Source organism: Mastomys coucha, unplaced genomic scaffold, assembly GCF_008632895.1.
Source record: "Mastomys coucha isolate ucsf_1 unplaced genomic scaffold, UCSF_Mcou_1 pScaffold3, whole genome shotgun sequence".
In the NCBI taxonomy this organism is placed as follows: domain Eukaryota; kingdom Metazoa; phylum Chordata; class Mammalia; order Rodentia; family Muridae; genus Mastomys; species Mastomys coucha.
The window spans coordinates 67,154,376-67,176,551 of NW_022196909.1; positions in this window are offsets into that span (position 1 = coordinate 67,154,376).

Genomic DNA, 22,176 nt, shown 5'->3' on the forward strand with positions numbered 1-22,176 from the left:
TCCATCATCTGTTGTAGAAAGAGCAGAGGCTTCTGTGATAGGATAGACCTCCAAAGGAACCCATAGGACAAATGATTCATGACTGGTTGTGTAACACTTTATCCAAAAAAAAAAACCCAAAAAAACAAACAAACAAAAAAAACAAAAAACAAACCATTGCATAGAAACAAAGCATAAGAATTTAGTCAATAGTAGATGGTTTACAGCATGCACATGCCTGTAGACTCAATTCCAACACACACACATATACACACATAACACATACACATGCAACACACATACACAAAACACACACAGATAGAGAGAGAGAGAGGAGAAAGAGTGCTAAGTTTTTCTTTAAACCTAAGAAATTACTTAAAGAAAGGGGTAGAGTCTTTTGCAGGTCTAACTGTATGGACTGAAATTAATACTTCATAAACTATACTGTTTTCTTACTAAAAGAATATTGGTCAGTCATTTTATTTTGATAAATAATGTAAAGTATAAGAAAGACTCATTCTCAAATTAGCTTAAACATTGTTTGATTGGATGCTTTTAATGTTCAATTGCCAGAAACAGAGGAAAAGAGAAAGAAGAGAGGCAAATTTAATCAGATCCAAATTTGGAGGGGCTGGAGATCCTGGAGTCCAACTTGATGGCCTGCTCCTGTTGGCCTAGTATGAGAGTCAGACTGGTAAATACCATTATATAGACATGATGTAATTAGTCTGTGGGTTTGATATTAAGCTCAATGCACTGGAAGGATAGAGGAATGAGTGATTAAATTTGGGAATTGGGGGAATCTCTGAGTCAGGGTCCCAATACAAACAGATGGGACAGATAAAACAGAACCATTCAAGAAGAAACTTTGTTTTCCTGATGTGTGGAGAAAAGAAACACTGCAAACAGACTGATCCAGACTATAGGAGAGAATAAGGGCTGTCACTCATTGATTTTCTAAAGGAGAAAAATCCCAGGGGAGGGGACAGGATCTTCATTTGAGATACACAGCTAGAGATGAGGTCAGAAGGCTTATGTATGCAGATATTACCTACCATACTACTTTACAATGTACTCTTAGGAGTTCTCACAGGCTGAGCCTAACCTTAACCCTTGGACTTAGGAGTGAAGGTAACAGAGTCCATGAAATCAGTCTTTTCAGGAAGAGTTTAGGGTAAGAAAGGATGTGGAGTAGATCTGTAGAAACAGGCACGTTTAATGGGCTAGAAACGTAGTCCAGAAAAGTGATGCCCAAACACTATAAAGGCTTTATAGGTGTTTTCCAGGTATACAATGGAAAGAATTAACATGGATTCACTTTTCTTTTTCAAATAATATTCTTTATTCTTCTATATGTATAAAATATATATTCTTTATTCTTCTATACATGTCTACAATGTATATTGATCATATTCATCCACCCTTTTTTAGTTCCAACCAGTGTCCTCAAACATTTCCTTGCCAGCTTTGTTTCCCCCTTTTATTTTCTTTGTTATCAAAACCCTAGTCTAATTAGTGCTGCCCATTTGCACATGCATATATGGCCTTCCACTGGGGCATGAGCAACTTACCAGCATCCACATGTCTAAAGGAGCGTGACTCTTCCTCCTTAAGCAGCCATCAGCTACCAATAGCTCCTCTGATAAGGGTGGGGCTTCAGAGACCTCCTCCTCAGCCATGCTGACATTTCAAATGGCGTTATCTTGAGCATGTCTTGTGCAGATAACTATAGCAGCTCTGAGTCCATGCATGCAGCAGCCAAAAGTTAGCAATTCATAACTTTTCTGTCTCTCTGTTGAAGTTTGCAGTTTTTGTTCCTTTTTCTGGACTCTTGTATGGTGGGAGGTTTATATGGATGAGTACACAGCTCAGGAATTTATACTCAGCACCTTGATCAACTGTGAGTCTCTTCATTAAGCACTACCTACTGCAAACCAAAGCTTCTCTGACCAAAGTTAATGTGGACTCTCTCTCTTCAGCCCGGACAGTTTCGAAAGCGAAAGAACGCCATGGGCCCGGGACTGTGGCTGTCCACCTGTGGTGTGGAACACTGACAATGTAGCTCGGAAGATCAAAAGAACTGAAACTCAACCTACTTCTGCCAGAACTCCATTTGAAGTTTGTTGTATATACAGACTGTTGTGCTTCTATGCCTACTATCACGTCTATGTTAAAAAACTAGATTGTTTTGGTTTCAATTCTGCCTTTTGCTATATATACCCAGTTTTCCCAAGTAAAGATACACCTTGATAAAGTTTTCTTGGTGTCGTCTCTTTGTCTTCCCCACCCGCTTGTTTCCACAGGTTCTCAATAATCTCCAGTCCGAGACCACCCACGATAGTGTGGGCTCCGCTGGCCGGACCCCCACAGTTAAGAACAGCACAATGTCTGGGTAGAAACATCAATATTTAGAGCATAGTTTGAGTGTATAACTGTTTACCACAACAACCACAGCAGGTCCCTCATGACCCCTGTCCAGGACCTATGACCACCCCAGTCATGAACTTTTTATTAGGTGCATATTACTAAGCACAGAACTCTTATTGGGAAGCAGGCCTTGTTCAATCAAAGAGTAGTGAACCCCATAATTTTCATGCCACTATTGCAAACAATGGGTACTCTTGCCAACTTTCAAAGTTGGCTTAGTATTGACAAAATTGACAATTTTGTACTTATAGTGACATCCTGATCCAATTTTCCCATGTTAGAATAGAATGTAAATGATATATTAGGATCTTTTACCATAGGCATTAGATTTCTTTAAATAGTTTACATATCAATATCTTGCTACCCATTGTTACGATTTGAATTGCATTTCTACAGATGTTGAAAACCAATCCCCAGTACTTGTGAATGTGATACCATTCAGAGATAAGATCATTGTTAATAAGTCAGATCAAATGAAATGAGCATGAGTGTCTTAATATATAACTAATGTCCTTAATGTGTTTAGAGACAGGTATATAGGTGGAGGAAGAATACTAGGTACAGTTAAAAGCAGACGCTGGACTGATATATTGAAAAGCAATAACAAGCCAAAGATGAGAAGCTAGGCAAGAAGCTTTCAGAAGCAGCCAACCTGTGATGACCTGACTTTGACTCTGGCTTCCATAGTTGTCTATGGCTAAGCTACCCACTTTCCGTATTTCCTTATGGTAGTGCCAGTGAACTACTAATCTATCTTAGCATATCCTATTATCTGCTACAGTTCTTTTTCTCTGCTACAATGCACCTATATCAATGATGGGACAAGTCTTACTGATCTTTAATGAAATATAAATAAATGATTATATCATGTAATATATCTAAAAAGGTTACATTATCAAGGAACAAAAAATCTTTTTCTGAGATTTATAAATTATATTGGCTATTGATAAGGCTCAGTTCCTAATTTTATATTTGTAAGGTGATATTTGTTTAAACAAGAGTACCTTATTCCCTTTATCCAGCATTTGGACTTCAAAAAGACTAGGCCTACCCTTTAACCTAACTTTCCCTGTAATCTTTAATCTAAGACAACAATTCAATGCAGTTCTATATATCCCCTTTCTTCCTTACATGCTTTCAGATTCATAGTTCTTATAAGCAACAATAATTAAAACAAAACAAAAAACCCAAAACCAAAAAACACAACCTCAAATCAAGGGATAACAAACAAAAAAAGCAACTCTGAATACAGAATGTTCTAGGCCCAGTGGGATTCCAAAATGAGGACAAGAAGACTCTTCTAGGAGGCACCAAGTGGTGGTTTTAATTTCTGTTTATTCACTTCTTCTTTGCCTGCAGATTTCTGCTTTAGGTGAATTACCCCAGGGAGTAAGCCCATTTGTGATGCTCTTAGGCTCCCACCATTTTTTCCAGGTGGTTAAAAGCAATTGCTTTGGAGAGAAGAATTAAAATTAAAACCATATTCATTAGTATATCTAAATCAAAGCAACCTGTCTTATTGTCTGCATTCATTAGGAAAAAACATCGACAGTGATCCAGAATTTGCCTCATCAATTAGATAATGGAGTCATGTACATCCTCAGTCCTTTGTTCCAGAAGGACAGAAACTGTGGCATTCTAACTTGACCTAGTAGTGGCTCCGGGGACTTTTTGAGTCTAAAAATTATATACTTCCCCCCAACATGGGGCACTCCTCTCACTCGTCATTGAAGTAAACTATCTTCAGGTATCACAAGTATATATTTAAACTTAAATCTTTTCTATGGAGATAAGCACAGATTGCAAATAATGCTGTATGGAGTTGGAGACAGTTAATGTCACCTTAGAAAAATGAGAACATGTGTATTTATTTATTTATTTTTCCTCTTTGTCCTGGCTAGCAACATGCTGGTATTTTCTCAAGCTATAATGAGGAACGGGAAGTGCATGCACCTCCTGATGGTTTGCTTTGTGAACAGTATGTGGCTTCTGCCTCGTGCTATGTAGCCAGTGATGCTTCAATAATATGTCCATGAGAAACACTTGCTTAGAGTCTCCTGTACACCTTTACTCATTCATATCAGGGCTGGAGAGATTCCCAAGACTGGAAGTTCAGGAATTCCTCCCTCTCTGTAGTCTGATTATTTATACATAGAAACTGCTCTTTTTACTCTCTGCCTTGCACTTAGTAGCTGGGTCATGCAGAATGAATTTCAGCTTATCAGTGACTGGGTATATAGGGTTGTTTTGGGTCTTCTTCTTAACTGGGCTGCCACATTCTTTCTTTTCTCTTATCTGCTCTTTTCTCTATCTCCCATTATAGGTGGACTCCATTTTACTACCATTAGATATAAGTCTGTATTCTCATTTGTTTATACCAGTTAAGGGCACTGGTGATGATGGTATATAAGTCACAAGTATAGTTTTTGGGAGACCTAGAAGATTCCATTTTCTCCTTCTTGAAATCTAGTTGCCACGTTGGACTTAAGTTCAAACTATTCAGTGAGAAAGGGACACACACACACACACACACACACACACACACACACACACACACAGAGAGAGAGAGAGAGAGAGAGAGAGAGAGAGAGAGACAGACAGACAGACAGACAGACAGACAGACAGAGAGACAGAGAGACAGAGAGACAGAAAGACAGAGAGACAGACAGAGACAGAGACAGAGAGACAGAGACAGAGACAAACATAGACATAGACAGAGACTGAGACACAGAGAAAGAGAGAGACAGAGAGAAAGAAGGAGAAGAAGAAGGAGGAAGAGGAGGAGGAGGGGGAATAGGGAGGGAGGGAGAGAGGTCCCATTTGTCAATTCCTGATCTTAGAGCATAAGCTATTAGTGTTCTGTTCAGGAAATTTTCCCCTGTGCCCATGATTTGAGGCTTTTCCCCCACCTTATCTTCTATTAGATTCAGTGTATCTAGTTTTATGTGGAGGTCATTGATCCACTTGGACTTGAGCTTTGTACAAAGAGATAAGAATGGATCAATTTCTGTATTAGTCAGGCACTGGAAGAGACTCTCAGGAGACCTAAAATCAGGCTCCTGTCAGCCAACGCTTGCTGGCATCCACAATAGTGTCTGGGTTTCCTGATTGTATTTGGGAAGGATTCTCAGGTGGAGCAGTCTCTGGATTGTCCTTCCTTCAATCTCTGCTCCGCACTTTGTCTCTGCAACTCCTTCCATAGGTATTTTGTTCCCCCTTCTAAGAAGGATCAAAGTATCTTCCTTCTTGAGTTTCTTGTGGTTTGTGGATTGTATCTTGGGTATTCTGAGCTTCTGGACCAATATCCACTTATCAGTGAGTGCATACAATGTATGTTCTTTTGTGATTGGGTTACCTCACTCAGGATGATTCATCCATTTCCCTAAGAATTTCATAAATTCATTGTTTTTAATAGCTGAGTAGTACACCTTTGTGTAAATGTACCACATTTACAGAAGTGGAGGCTCACAGCCATCCATTGGACGAAGTACGGGGTCCCCAATAAAGGAGCTAGAGAAAAGACCTAAGGAGTTGAAGGGGTTTATCGACTATAAGAGGAACAACAATATGAACTAACCAGTATCTCAAGAGCTCCCAGGGACTAAACCCCCAACCAAAGAGTACACATGGTGAGACTCATGACTCTAGCTGCATATGTAGCAGAAGATGGCCTAGTTGGTCATCAATGGGAGGAGAGGCCTTTGGTCCTGAGAAGTCTCTATGCCCAATGTAAATGAATGCCAGGGCCAGGAAGCAGGAGAGGATGGATTCACAAGCAGGGAGAGAGGGGAGGAAATAGGGTTTTTTCCAGAGGGGAACCAGGAAAGGGGATAACATTTGAAATATAAATAAGGAAAATAATATCTAATAATAATATCTAATAATAGTAATATCTAATAATAATAAAAAAAGAATGGATCAATTTACATCCTTGTACATGCTAACTGCCACGTGAACCAGCACCATTGGTTGAAAATGCAGTGTTTTTCCACTGGATGGTGTTAGTTCCTTTTTCAAAGATCAAGTGACCATAGGTGTGTGGGTTCTTTTCTGGGTCTTAAAATCTATTCCACTGATCTATCTGCCTGTTTCTGTATCAATACCATACAGTTTTTATTACTATTGCTCAGTAATACAACTTGAGGTCAGGGATTGTGATTACCCCAAATGTTCTTTTATTGTTGAGAATAGTTTTTGCTATCCTAGTTTGTTTATTATTCCAAATGAATTTGAGAATTGCTCTTTCTAACTCTATGAAGAATTGATTTGCATTTTTGATGGGAATTGCATTGAATCTGTAGATTGCTTTTGGCAAGATGGCCATTTTTACTATATTAATCATGCCAATCCATTAACATGTGAGAACTCTCTATCTTCTGAGGTCCTTTTCAATTTCTTTCTTCAGAGACTTGAAGTTCTTGTCATAAAATCTCTTATTTGCTTGGGTATAGTCCCAGCAACATATTTTATATTATTTGTGACTATTGTGATGGGTGCTAGTTCCCTAATTTCTTTCTTAGCCTGTTTATCCTTTGAGGAGAGAAATGTTACTGATTTGTTTGAGTTAATTTTATATCCAACCACTTGCATGAAGTTGTTTATTAGCTTGTAGGAGTTCTCTGGTGAAATTTGTGGTCACTTAAGTATACTATCATCTGCAAATAGTGATATTTTGACTTCTTCCTTTCCAATTTGTATCCCTTTGATCTCTTTTTGTTGTCTAATTGCTCAGAAATTCAAGTACAATATTGAATAGATAAAGAGGAAGTGGGCAGCCTTGTCTAGTCCCTGATTTTAGTAAGATTGCTTCAAGTTTCTCTCTAGTTAGCTTGATGTTGACTACTGGTTTGTTATATATTGTCTTACTATGTTTAGATATGGGTCTTGAATTCCTGATCTTTCCAAGACTTTTAACATAAAGGAGTATTGAATTTTGTCAAATGCTTTTTCAGCATGTAATGAAGTTATCATGTGTGTTTTTTTCTTTGAGTTTGTTTATGTAGTGGATTACTTTGAAGGATTTCCTTATATTGAACCATCTGTGCATCCCTGGGGTGAACCTTACTTGACCATGTTGGATGATAGTTTTGGTGTATTCTTGGATTTGGTTTGTGAGAATTTTATTGAGTATTTTTGCACTGATATTTATAAGGGAAATTGGTCTGAACTTCTCTTTCTTTGTTGGGTCTTTGTATGATTTTGGTATCACCATAACTGTGGCTTCATAGAACAAATTAGGTAGTGTTCCTTCTCTTTCTCTTTTGTGGAATAGTTTGAAGAGTATTGATATTATGTCTTCTTTGACATCTGATAGAATTCTGAACTAAATCCATCTGGTCCTGAGCTTTGTTTTTTTCTTTTGGACCCTTTTAACGACTGCTTCTATTTCTTTAGGGGTTATGGTACTGTTTAGATGATTTATCTGATCCTTATTTACCTTTGGTACCCAGTATCTGTCTAGAAAACTGTCCTTTTCATCCAGATTTTCCAGTTTCATTGAGTATAGGCTTTTATAGTAGGATCGGATGATTTTTTTAATTTCCTCACTTTCTGTTGTTATGTCTCCATTTTTATTTCTGATTTTGTTAATTTGAATAGTGTCTCTGTGCCCTCTGGTTAGTATGGCTAAGGGTTTATCTATCTTGTCGATTTTCTCAAAGAACCTGATCCTAGTTTTGTTGATTCTTTCTATAGTTCTTTTTGTTTTTATTTGGTTGCTTTCAGGCCTGTGTTTGATTATTTCCTCCTTTCCATTCCTCTTGGGTGCATTTGCTTCTTTTTGTTCTAGTGCTTTCAGGTATGCTGGCAAGCTGTTAGTGTATGCTCTCTCCAGTTTCTTTTTGGAGCCACTCAGAGCTATGAGTTTTACCACTGCTTTCATTGTGTCTCATATGTTTGGGTATGTTATGCCTTTATTTTATTTAATTAAATTCTAAAAAGTCTTTAATTTCTTTCTTTATTTCTTCCTTGACCAAGTTATCATTGAGTAGGACATTGTTCAGCTTCCATATGTATGTGGGCTTTCTGTTGTTTTTGTTGTTATTGAAGATCAGCCTTAGTCTGTGGTAATCTGACAGGATGTATGGGATTATTTCAATCTTCTTGTATTTTTTGAGGCCTGATATGGTCAATTTTGGAGACGGTATCAGAGATGCTGAGAAGAAAGTACATTCTTTGGTTTTAGGATGAAATGTCCTATAGATATCTGGTAAATCTATTTGGTTCATAATTTCTGATAGTTTCACCATGTCTCTGTTTAGTTTCTGTTTCCATGATCTGTTCATTGATCAGAGTAGGGTGTTGAAGTCTCCCACTATTATTGTATGAGGTGCAATATGTGCCTTGAGCTTTAGTAAAGTTTCTTTTATGATACATGCATATACAGATATATATGACATTTGCTTATAGAGGCCAGAGAACATCCTCAGGTGTTATTCTCAGGAAGGTCATCCATTTCCTTTTAGACATGATCTTTCCTCAGAGTGGAATTTACTGGTATGCCAGACTGGCAGGCCGGAAAGTCCCCAGGATCCTGCTTCCTCTATGTTTCTCATGTTTGGATTACATGCATTGCTACCCTGTCCAGTAATAACATCAATGGACAAACAAAAACCAAACAAACAGTGGTTATGCTAAAATGAGTAGCAGAAATCTCACAAGGCCTCAGCCATACACAAAGAACTACAGATAACTAAGACTGTGGAGAGCAAAAGAAATAGTCTTCCCAGGGAAAAGATATATGCAACTAACATTATTTAGGTTAAGCATGCTATATTTTTATGTTTAGGACAATATAGATAGATAGATAGATAGATAGATAGATAGATAGATATCTGTGCATAACCATAATTAATGATAAGGAGGCCATGAATTTGACAACAAGAATGGGTATATTGAAGGGAGGGAGGGAGGGAGGAAAGAGAAAGGGAATGTAGTATAATTATATTATAATTTCAAAAAATAAATAATATCATATTTATATTAATTCACATATGTAATGTGCCTTTATCATATTTACCTCTTTTTTTTTTTTTTAAGAAAAGACTGTTTTGAAGCAGATGTGTGGTACTCTGGCTCTTACTATCTTTTCTACCCCCCTTTTCTGATGTTCCCTAGCCTTATGTGTAGGTGTTTGCTCTAAATGTATTGACTGGGGACAGAGACACCACAGAGAGTTGATCTCCAAATTTTCAACCACTGTGTCTTTTCACATGTGCTGCAAAAGGAAGCTTCTTTGAGGCAGGAGAGATACACTTCTCTGTGGATAGGAAGGTAAGTATTTAGATGGAGAGAGAGAGAGAGAGAAAGAGAGAGAGAGAGAGAGAGAGAGAGAGAGAGAGAGAGAGAGAGAGAGAGAGAGAGAGAGAGAGACACATTGCTCATTTTCTACTTGCCTTTGACACAATTGCTGTGCGCTACTATCTCCCACCTGGAAAAGTGCCCACATCAGTAATCTTCTCTCCACACCTCTCCATCTGCTCTAAACTTTAGTTTCTCAGTTATATCTAGCCCCTGCTAAACATCCCCAAGTGCCCACCTGTAGGAGCAGCCACAGGCCACCTCTCCTCCTGAGATCTCACATGGCTGTTTGGGTTTTCTTTCTTCAAGCATGGTGAACTCTCCTCTCCTTGTATCTGTCTGCTTGCCTCCAGGGACCTGGAAGTTCCACCTGTTCCTTTTGCCCAACAATTGTCCCATGGCTTCTTACTGACAAACTAATTGGGGAACAGGACCTTAGCATCAGAATTATCCCTACAATAAGTAGCTGAGTAACTTTATACTGCCAGGCATGAATTCCTGTGAGAATTCATATTGAGAGAGCCTTAGTCCAGTTAGGTTCTTGTTGACTACCCTGTGGATCTTAGAGATCCACTATTGTACCTTCGGAAATATCTTGCTGTGCTACTTTTTGTTGGCGCTCACTGATAATTGGTGTTCATGTGATTATGGCACAGAAATAAGTATTGAAAGATGTTTAGGAAGTGATTCTCAAACAGTTTTAATGAGATATAATTCATATACCATAATTTTACTCATGTAAAGTATACTTAAAAGTATAGTCACTATATTCTAATTTGGTAGCATCGCTGGTAATCCTGAATCCACTAACAATTACTCCTTATTTTCTTTTTATTCTAAACCTTGAACAATCATCATTCTGCCTTCTGTCTTTATAGAATTGTCTGAATGAGTATTCCATATAAGTTCCATGTATATTACATATACCCTTTCAAATTATACTTTTATTTTTTCTAGACAGGGTTTCTCTATATAGCCCTGGCTGTCCTGGAACTTACTCTGTAGACCAGGCTGGCCTCAAACTCAGAAATCCACCTGCCTCTGCCTCCCAAGTGCTGGGATTAAAGGCATGTGCCACCACTGCCTGGCTTCAAATTGTACTTTTATTAATTCTTTTACAATGTATTTTCAGTTCACCTTTTTTATCTTTCCCCAGTTCCTCCTGAGTCCATTACATCACAACACCTCTCAACTTTATGTCTCTTTTTAAATTAATTAATTTAGTTTTTTACACTCCATATTTTATTCCCTCTCCCCCATCCACCCTCCGACTGTCCCACATCCCATACTTCTTCCCCAACCCTGTCTCCATATGGATGTCCCCAAACCCCACCTGACCTCTAAACTTTTAAAATTACAGTGTCTGAAAGATCTCAGGGGTCCAGGTTAGTTGAGGCTACTGGTCTTCCTATGGGGTTGCCCTCCTCAGCTTCTTCTAGCTTTTCCCTAATTCAACCACAGGGATCCCCAACTTCAGTCTAATGGTTTTGTGTAAGTATCGGTATCTGTCTCAATTAGCTGCTTGTTGGGCCTCTTAGAGGACAGCCTTGTTAGGCTCCTGTCTGTAAGAACACCATAACATCAGTAATAGTGTCAGGCCTTGGAGCCTCCCCTTGAGATGGATCCCAATTTGGGCAGGTCACTAGACTACCTTTCCCTCAGTCTCTTCTCCAATTTTGTCCCTGCAGTTCTTTTAGACAGAAAAAATTCTGTGTCAGAGTTTTTGACTGTCAGATGGCAACCCAATTCCCTTACTTGATGTTCTCCCTGTCTTTCTACTGGGGGTGGACTCTATAAGTTCCCTCTCCCCATTGTTGGGCATTTCATCTAAAGACCCTCTCTTTGAGTTCTGAGAGTCTCTCACCTCCCAGGTCTCTGGTACTTTCTAGATGGTTCCCCCAACTTCCCAGCCCCCAAGGTTGCATATTTCTATTTATTCTGCAGGCCTTCAGGGCTTTTCTCCTGTCTCCCCCCACCATATCTATTCATGTTCCTCTTTTCCCCCCATTTTGAATCTCCCACCAAGGTCCCTCCCTCCCTCTGCATCTTGTGATTGTTTTCTTGAGAAAACCTAGTGTCCAATCTGTAGTACCTAAAAGTCATCAACTATCAATAACTTCTTACCTTGGGTATGATTCATGAGTCCCTCCTCCTTCTGTGCTGGGATGTTAATTGATTGATCTTGTATCATTCTTGTGTGGATAGTCACAGATGCTATGAGTTTATGAGCAAGTATTTTAACAATGAAGACATGTCTGTCATTTTTCTTAAATTGTATGGATTTAGCTTTTACAATAGCCTTGACTTCACTTAGAGTTTTGCATGTGAGTATTCAGGAGTCTCAGCACTATTTGTTGTAAATATTTTCCCTTTTGAGTTGTTGGCATCCCCTCAGGAACCCATGGCCTTGCTTAGGGGACAGGGGTACAAAGAGGATTTATTGATACATTGAGCTGTCACCATTCCATCAGAAACTGATGGGCATGCATAGGAGGGTCACATAGGAAGTTGTTGTGTATTCATGGGGAAATATGAACAAACATCTACTCACTTTAGATAGGGAACTGACAACAGACCAAAGTATGGATACCAACCAAGTCCAACTAGGTGAACCAATGAATTTTATTGGTGTTATTTACAGATTTGTAGAGTATCCATGAGCAAATATCACTTGGACTCATGTTCAAGACAATAGAAAATCTTTATTGGCCAGCCACTAACTACCCAAATTCAGTCTCAAGCCTTTCTCAGAGTGAGCTTTAAAGTTCAGAAACCGTATCCTGGGTTGAAACACCTTTGTTAGCAAGAAAAGTTAGCTAGAATTGGAACTCTAGAAACCAAAAAGTAAGGTTAGTACATTTAGGGACTTTCTCAGAACCATAGACTTGGATGAACTAGGCCCTTGTTCTTGGTTTGGTAGGTGTTGCTGCCTACATGCTGAGTTCTAAGGCTTGAATAGTACTTCCATCATGGCATCAGTTTTTCTAAGGTCTGGGGGCCTGATACAACAGAAATATGGATGAAGGGTTACTTATAGAAGCACAGAGATTTACAGACACCTGTATTTCTGAAAGCTTACCCCAGCATGAGTGACAGTTCATGAAAGCTGGAAAGTTGTAGTGGACTACACAACCCGTAGTTAGCTTAGTAGGTTGGAATGTTTCCTTTCTATGTGGCTCAGTTGGTCTCAGTCTCTTCCAGGCCCAGCCGCTGGTCTTTGCTTATTCTAGGCAGTTCTGTTGGTCTGTTTTTTCAGGCAGCTCCTCTGCTGTCTTGAGCCTCATCTGGGCAGCTCATCTTGTCTGAGAGTCTCTCAGCAGGTTTTATATAGTCTTGGGAAGCAGAGAGGACCTAGTAAACACTGTCAGTTTCAAGGACTTCCTGAAGCTAGTTTGGGTTATTTACTTCCTGAGTTTAAGGAGCTCCCTTGAAGGCTGGAATGGTTCAAGTCCCCATCACAGTTCACTTCCCTATTAATATCGCGTTTTAAAATATTGTGTTGTTTCAGTGAGCCTTCCTCTGAGGTAGAAGATAATACACAAACAGAAGCTACAAAGTGAGATTCCCCAGGAGGCTTGCCTGGGAGGGCTACAAAGGATTGCCTAGGAAGACTCCATAAAAGGGTTGCCTACAAAGATTACTTAGAAGAGTTACAGAGGAGGGTTGGATAGGAGGGTTGCATAGGAGGATTTGTTTCTGGATTTTAGTCCTGTTTCATTATTTGGGTCTGTTTAGATTTCTCCTGATATGGTTTCAGTGAAATGCAGAAACTTTATTCCTGTACAGCTACATTCCTTTTCTCGTTTCTGTGCTCATTGTTGTGTATACTATATCATGTTACACTGAAAGCTAATGCATTTTTATAGTTATGTTTTTAGAAAGCTTAGAAGAAGAAAGGAGAACAAGTCTATATCTGAAAAATGTTACATAAAGCTTCTCATTTAGCTCTCCTTGTCAGTTCCTTTTTGTCTGCAGTTACTGTCTTACAACATGTACTCATCTCTACTGATACTCCTCATTGTTGAAATGTGTATGAGTTAGGATTGAGGTCACTGGTCTTCGTTCTTTAGAGATTTTGTGTTTCTTTCCTTTTACTCATTACATTAATACTTTTTGCTTATTTATTTGTATGTTTTGTGTATGTGTATATATGTGTTTGTGTGTCTATGTGTGAATATATGTGGATCTGCCTGCAATGGTATACAAAAGAATGTCAGAGGAAAAATAATATTTTTCTACTATGTTGGTCCTTAATTGAACTCAGCTATCAGGTTTTTCTTCAGAGAAGTTCTTACTACATATCTCAAGCATCCCTGGAACTTACTATACAGGTCAGACTCCTTTAAACTAATGATCTTCCTGCCTCTGCTTTCCAAGTGCTAGGATTCTAAAGTCACGCACTCTTTAGTATTTCATGTAAAATGGGCTACATAGATTTTTTTTTCTTTTAGGGCTTATTAATCATAGAAGGTAGCCATGTTCACAGGTATGTTTGAAAGGCCATTTTGCAGTGTTGGTTTTTATGGTCAAGAGATTCAATTATTTTTTGGCATCCACTGATTCAGATGAGAGGTCAACTGTCCATCTTTGTGTTTCAGTTTCACTCATTGCTTTTCTCCAAATCTGCTCAAGGGAGTCCTCTTATGTAAAGACAAAAAGCTACAACAGGATAGATTACATCCTGTCCTCAAAACTATTTTGAGCTGCTAACCTTTTGAAAGGCTGCTGTCTTCTGTCCTTGGAGGAAGCAGAAAATTGATGTCCTTGGAGTGATAAGGCCCACACCTCAGAGCTCTGGGAAAGAGACCACCGAGCATTTCTAGCAGTGGGAAATAGACATAACAGTTGTGGTCCCAATAACAGGATGAGTCATCTCTTCCCAGGTCAAAGATGCGCCTTTCCAGATGCATGGAAAGCGTCTCTACTTTTTGTTTGAACAAATGTTATCAGTTTGAAGGTTAATGTTCCTTTACCCCTTTACCTAGTCATGTAACTTGAAAGGCTTGAAAGCCCCAGCTTGTGCATTTTTCCCTATATAAGCCCTAACTCCCTAGACCTGAGCGTTGCATTCCTAAGCTGTTGTATGGGGAGGGTTGCAGCCTGAGTCCAAACTCGAATAAAAAGAATCTTGTGTGCTTGCATCAGAGTTGTGGTCTCTGGTGGCCTCATAGAGGTCTCATGGATTGGGCATAACACTTATTTTTATCTTCATAGTTTTAAATATGGAGTTCATAGATGTGGAGTCCTTTGCTGTGTCTGTCTCTTTGGGGTTTCTTTAACTTTTTAAGTGTGCAGATTAACTCCTTTTAAATGGAGTTTGGGGCAGTTTCATTCTTTAAGTTTTTAGTTTCATTTTTTACTCTTTCCTATCCTGGTAGCACCTTCTGTGCTAGTACATGAATAGTGATCATGATTCCCATAGGAGATAGCAGTTTTGTAGGCTCTTTATCCTCTTTGTTCCTCACACTGAGTAATTCTGTTGATCTGCTTTGAGGATCTCTAATGTCTTTTTCTGCCAACTCTGCTCTACAACTGAGCTGCTGTATGACTTACTACTAAGATTATTTTTACTATTATTTTAATTATTACCATTACATTCTAGCATTTTATATTGGGAAATTATTTCTATTTCTTTATTGGTTGACATTTATATGTTGACATTTCATTAAAGTATAATCAGACAAATTTGTCCTTTGTTCTCTTAGCATAGTTTCCTTTAGTTCTTTGAGTGTGGTTATCATGGCTACTTTGGTATTTTCATGTATTAAATATAACGCACAAACCATTTGTATTAACTTCATATGTATGTATGTATATGTGTGTGTGTGAAAAGAAGATACACACACATATGTGAGACTTGTATTTTTTAATTCATCTTTTTGATGAACAGTAGACATTGTAGATAGCAGAGATATTCTGGCTCCTGATTCTCATGATCTTGACATTATGATTTTGTTTGCCTGACTTTTAGTTCTGTTGTAAAGAAGCAGAGGAACTAAATCAATGAGGTCTATCCCAGCCACAGAATGTAGCCTAAGAATTGTATCTCACAAGGTCACCCCAACTCTCTTCACCCTTCTGCCACCTGCAGAGATGACAGTGCTTTAACCTAGACTCTCCTGCATCATCATCTCTTCCTGATTGCTCTGCTAAGCTTCTTATTTGTCTGTTTGCATCTGTACCACAGTTGTCTGAAGCTGCATACTGATTGTTAGCCTTGGCAGTACTATTTGCAATAAAGCCCTTGGTCATACCTCATCTCTTTCTCTTGTTGATTAGGTTGGGGATCTTTAGAAAGATTGTTTTCTATGGCCTGTCTGAAAGGGTTGCTGAGCTCATGGAACTTCTGCCACAGTGCTCCCTGTTTCCTTCTCTGTGGTTTAATGTTTTACTTGCTGTTAGCATTCATGAGTTCATGCGTGTGTGTAAGTGTAGGTGCCCAAACTCCAGTAAAGGCCATCAGATCTCCTGAAGCAGGAGTTACAGGCAGTTGTGATCTACCCAAAGTGGGTCTGAGGATCACACCTGATCTATAAGAGCAGTATACACTCTTCTCTGCTGAGCCATCTCTCCAGCTCCATGCTTTGCTGGTTTAAAACTATAAACATTGTAGCAGACACTTCAAAGACAGCTAATAATAAAAATTCTATATTTAATAAAAATTACTTCTTTGGTAGCTACTCAATAAAATTAATTTCTTCCTTTTTCCTTCCTATTCTTGAGACATAGACCATGTGACCAACATCAGGAGCACATCACACTCCCTATTCCTTTGGTGAATATTGACGTTGATTTTCAGGAATTCATTAGTTATAGAGAATTTTTCTGACTGTGGCAAGGGGTTACTTCCTGAAATATTTTCTGTGCAGATGTACATTGATAGATCTAAAGTAAGAAGTAGAGCAGCATTCTACATTTGCATAATTAACAAAACACTGGCAAGTGGCCCTTTGCATAATTTAAAAAATGTTAATTCACTATTGTTTAAATTGACTCTGGAAAATATAAAATGGAAATATTTTCTTATAAAAATACTTTTTCTTCTGCTTTATGAACGTTGTGTTTTGTTGTTCCATATTTCCTCCTGCTTTCCATCTCATAAGGATAAGAATTGCATAAAAATGGTGGGTAGATGAATTTACAGATGAACTTATTGTGATGTTCCGAAGTATTGGGTTCATTGAAAATAGCAGAGTAAAAAAATAAGCTTAGCTAGGTTTCAAATTTCTATTCCTCAAATGTACATAGAATAGCCTCTCCCAAGAAACTGGTAAACTCTAGTAGACTCCTGCACTGTCAGTATGTCCTACTTCCTACAGCTCTGTGGTACTGAACCACCATGATTCACTGTTTATACTCTCATCCGAACATGACCATGAGTACAACATGACCATGAGTTTTTCCCAGATTGAGATATTTCTGAAAAGGAAGTCTTTTTGAAAAATATATAGTCTGTCTCTTTCTCAGCTAGACATCATGAAAATCATCTGTTTAAATCTGATTAATGGAAGCATTCAGTGAGTGTGCCATGCCTGAAGGGACCTTCTTGGCTTTGAGATCTGGCACATCCCCACTTCAGCATAATACAATGTATCATATAATTTTTATGTATTTATCTCAAAATACATGGAATGAGATTCCTTTTCTGTCAAATTAACTATTCTGTGCAGCTAGAATGAGGTGGGAAGAGAGAAAAGAAGAGTCTCAGATGAGAAGGGTGGAATAGGGTTGTGAGTCTTCAGAAGAGCTTGGAAAGGAACAGGAACCAGCCATACAAATGGAGCAGAAATGCACAGAATAGGAGGACATGACAGTAAAAATATCTTCCACTTAGAGACACATCATCTTCAAGAGCCACATGATCTCAGAGCATCAAGACTTCAGGTGTAAATTACTATGGCCCCCAAAACACGGCAAACTCTTTTGTGTGGACATTTTTCATACAGGCATATATAGGCATATAGGCAGCATTAATGGTGCTGAATATAAGTAGTTGTTTCAATAAAGAAATTAAATCATTCAGTAAGTCAGCAAAACTCCTAAGAAGTGTAAATCTCTGTGGATCTTCTCAGGGCCTTGTTGCTTAATCTCAAAAAGAAAAAAAAAAAGAGGCCAGGAAGTAACAGGATTCTTCAACCTGGAAACTTGTCCATAGATCCTTAAAGTACAAAAGCTCCATCCAAGCAGTAGAGTCCAAGCACAAGATGCTGGGACCCCATGTGCTTAGCATTTTCCTTTTATTGTTAAACTTTATTTTACTTTACTTTTTGAGGATTTTACACATGAATACTGTAGTTCCATCATTTCTACTCTTCCCTATCCCACATCTAACTCTTCTCATGCCCCCTTATTGTCTCTCAAAATTCTTACTTTTTCTTTAATTAATTTTTTAATGCAATCCTACTGAATCCATTTAGTGTTGTTTGTTTGAATATGTGTGTTCCAAGGTTTAGGGTAGGCCTCTTAACATTGGAAAATCAATTAGGGAGAGGGTATTGTTGTTGTTGTTTGTTTGTATAATATCATATCATCTGTTAAGTTGGGATACTTTGACTTCTTTCCCTATTTCTATCTATTTAATCTTCTCTTGCCTTAATAATCTGAACAGTGCTTCATGGAGTTCACTGAAAATGAGTAAGGATAGCAGACAGTCCTGTCTTGTTCTTAACTGTTATGTACTTTCTTTCAGATTTTCTCCATTTAGGATGATGTTGGCTATGAGGTTGTCATACATATTTTTGACTATGTTAATGTATGTTTTCTCCAAAACTATTTTAAGATTTTTTTCATAATATTTTTATCGATATTGAAAACACTCACTTCCCTGTCCTTCCAGGTCTGTTCTCTGCTCCACCTGTCAATGACCTCCCCGCTGCAATACAAAAAAAAAAAAGAAAGAAAAAAAAAACAAGTCCATTTTGTGTTGCCCCTATACTCCTTGGAGCATGGTCAAACTCCCAGTGGCTAGACCCTTAAATAAAACCGAGTTCTTTATCCTTCCCCTCCTCCCCAGAAGCAATCAATTGTGGAAAGTGGCTCTTCATCATTCTATCACATTTTAAAGAGAACTCTTTAATGTCTTTATATCTAGGATGTTACTTTTGGGTGTGACATACACACACCATAAGCATTTTGCTGCATACAGGAAATGCACCTCAGTGTCAAAGACAAACACTAATTACCACAGAGTAAAGGGCTGGAAAACAATTTCCCAATGGCAGTACAGACTATGGACATAAACATGGCCCTCTGTGCCCACACAAACTATGGACACCATCCTCAGCAGCACAGGAGAATGACATATGTATGTTCTTCATTGGTAACTCTGGCCAGGAACATAAACACTACTCCTGGATGCTGTAGGATCACAGACATCCTTATGAACTCAGGGCTTCAATACAGCCTGGGACAGCAGACCATGGATACCACAGTGGTCTCCAGGGACAGCAGAGAACATAAATGCCTTTACAGTTAGTCTACTTCAGAAAATGACCTATTCTTCATCTTGGCCATCCTGTTGTTGCGCAGAGCCAGGGCAATCCTGTGCTGGGCAGAATATTGGGGGTGGGGTTTCCATCTGTATCCAGAGCTGACTCTGTGCCACAACTCTCCATACCCAGGTACTAATAGGAGAAACCTGGTATCCCAGGAGTGCTGATACACCTGTGAGAACAGGTAGGACCACCACTTCTGCTGTGAGGGACTCACCTGGAGTCCCCAGGACACAAGAGTGGAGGAGCAGCCAGAGACAGGATCCTTCAAGTTTCCATCTGTGCCCCAGGGCTGAACCTGTGTCACAGCTCTCCATACCCAAATTCCTCCCAGAGAGAACTAGTCTCCCAGGAGTGTTGACACATGGACTTACAGGAGGGACAAGCTACAGTCAGAGACAACAAGAACAACTAACACCAGGGATAACCAAATGGTGAGAGGTAAGGGCAAGAACATAAGCAACAGAAATCAAGGCTACCTGGCATCATCAGAACCCAGTTCTCCCAGCATACCAAGCCTTCGATACCACAAGACACCAGAAAAGCAAGACTCTGATTTAAAATCACATCTCATGATGATGACAGAGGACTTTAAGAAGGACATAAATAACTCCCGTAAAGAAAAATAGAAGAACACAAGTAAACAGGGAGAAACCCTTAAAGAGGAAACACAAAAATTCCTTAAAGAATTACAGGAAAACACAACAAACAAGTGAAGGAATTGAACAAAGCCATCCAGGATCTAAAAATGGAAATAGAAACAGTAAAGAAATCACAAAGGGAGACAACCCTGGAGATAGAAAGAGATAGAAAGAGGTCAGGAGTAATAGATGCAGGCATCACCAATACAAGAATACAAGAGATAAAAGACAGACTGTCAGGGGCAGAAGATACCATAGAAAACATTGACACAACTATCAAAGAAAATGCAAAATGTAAAAAGCTCCCAACCCAAAATATCCAGGAAATCTAGGACACAATGAGAAGAGCAAACCTAAGGATAATAGGTATAGAAGAGAGTGAAGATTCTCAACTTAAAGGGCCAGTAAATATTTTCAACAAAGTTATAGAAGAAAGCTTCCCTAACCTAAAGAAAGAGATGCTCATGAACATACAAAGAGCCTACAGAACTCCAAATAGATTGGACCAGAAAAGATATTCCTCCCATCAAATCATAGTAGTCAAATACCAAATGTACAAAACAAAGAAAGAATATAAAAGCAGTAAGGGAAAAAGGGCAAGTAACATATAAAGGCAGACCTATCAGAATTATCCCAGACTTTTCACCTGAGACTATGAAAGCTAGAAGATCCTGGGCAGATGTCATATAGACCCTAAGAGAACACAAATGCCAGCACAGGCTACTATACCTAGTAGTATACTACTGTAGATGGAGAAACCATGATATCCCATGACAAAAAGAAATTTACACAATATCTTTCCACAAATCCAGCCCTACAAAGGATAACAGATGGAAAACTCCAAAGCAAGGAGAGAAACTACACCCTAGAACAAGCAAGAAAATAATCTTTTTTCAACAAACCCAAAAGAAGATAGCCACACAAACATAATTCCACCTCTAACAACAAGAATAACAGGAAGCAACAATCACTATTTCTTAACATTTGTTAACATCAATGGACTCAATTCCCCATAAAAAGACATAGACTAACAAACTGCATATATAAATAGGACCCAGCATTTTGCTGCATACAGGAAACGAACTTTGGTGGCAAAGAGAAATACTACCTCAGAATAAAGGGCTGGAAAACAATTTTCCAAGCAAATTGTCCCAAGAAACAAACTGGAAACAATATTCTAATATTGGATAAAATTGGCTTTCAACCAAAAGTCATCAAAAAAAATAAGAAAGGACATTTCATACCCATCAAAGAAAAAATCTACCCAGAAGAACTCTCAATTCTGAACATCTATGCTCCAAATACAAAGGCACCCACATTAATAAAAGAATCTTTACTAAAGCTCAAAGCACACATTTCAACTCACACAATAATAGTGGGAGACTTCAACACCCTACTCTCTGCAATTGACAGATCATGGAAACAAACTAAACATAGACACAGGGAAACTAACAGAAATTATGAACCAAATGGATTTATTTTCAATTTTTTACTTTTTTAAGTATTATTGCATTATGATGAGAAAAGTTACATGATTTCAATTTATCTGAATTTGTTAACATTTAAAAATATATTTTAAGTAATTAGAATTACATCACATTCTTCTTTCCTTTTTGTACCCCAACTCCTTCCAGAGACCCCCCTTCAATACCTGCCATACCTTTCATTTTTTAAATCATATTCTTTAAAATTTATAAAGTATTGTAACAGTAAAAATGAATATTATAAAAGTTGTTTGATATAAAACAACAATCAATTGAATAGTCTTATGTAGATGCTTGTCTACAGCAATACTGAAAATACATACGTTTTTCTCAATATAAATTTAAATAACCCCAAACATATTAACTATGATTTTTTTGATATGAAACAACAATTTAACAGTCTTATGTAGATGCTTGTCTACAGCAATACTGAAAATACATTTTTCTCAATATAAATTTTAAATAACTCCAAACATATTAACTGTATATTTAAAAATAATACATCACTACTAGTATTTTCTTAAATGAACATGAATATATAAAGTCTTTTTGTTTGTTTTGTATTTAGTAGAGTTTAAAATCTTGGCTCTTACTGTGGTACAAGCCCAAAATAAGAACAATTTTTAGACATTGGGTTTCATTGTAATAAGGCTGTACTTCAATGACCCTCACATCACCAAAGGATTTTACCTCCATCATAGCTAAGCTGAGAGTTGATAGTTCTGCTGCACCAGGAAATGAATTGTAGGCTCGATTTTTAGATACAGACTTCCTGCTATGGTCAAATCTATTTGACTTAAGTGAGTGACTTCATTCTCAGCCCACAGAGAAGAGGTTACATTCATTTAAGAAATG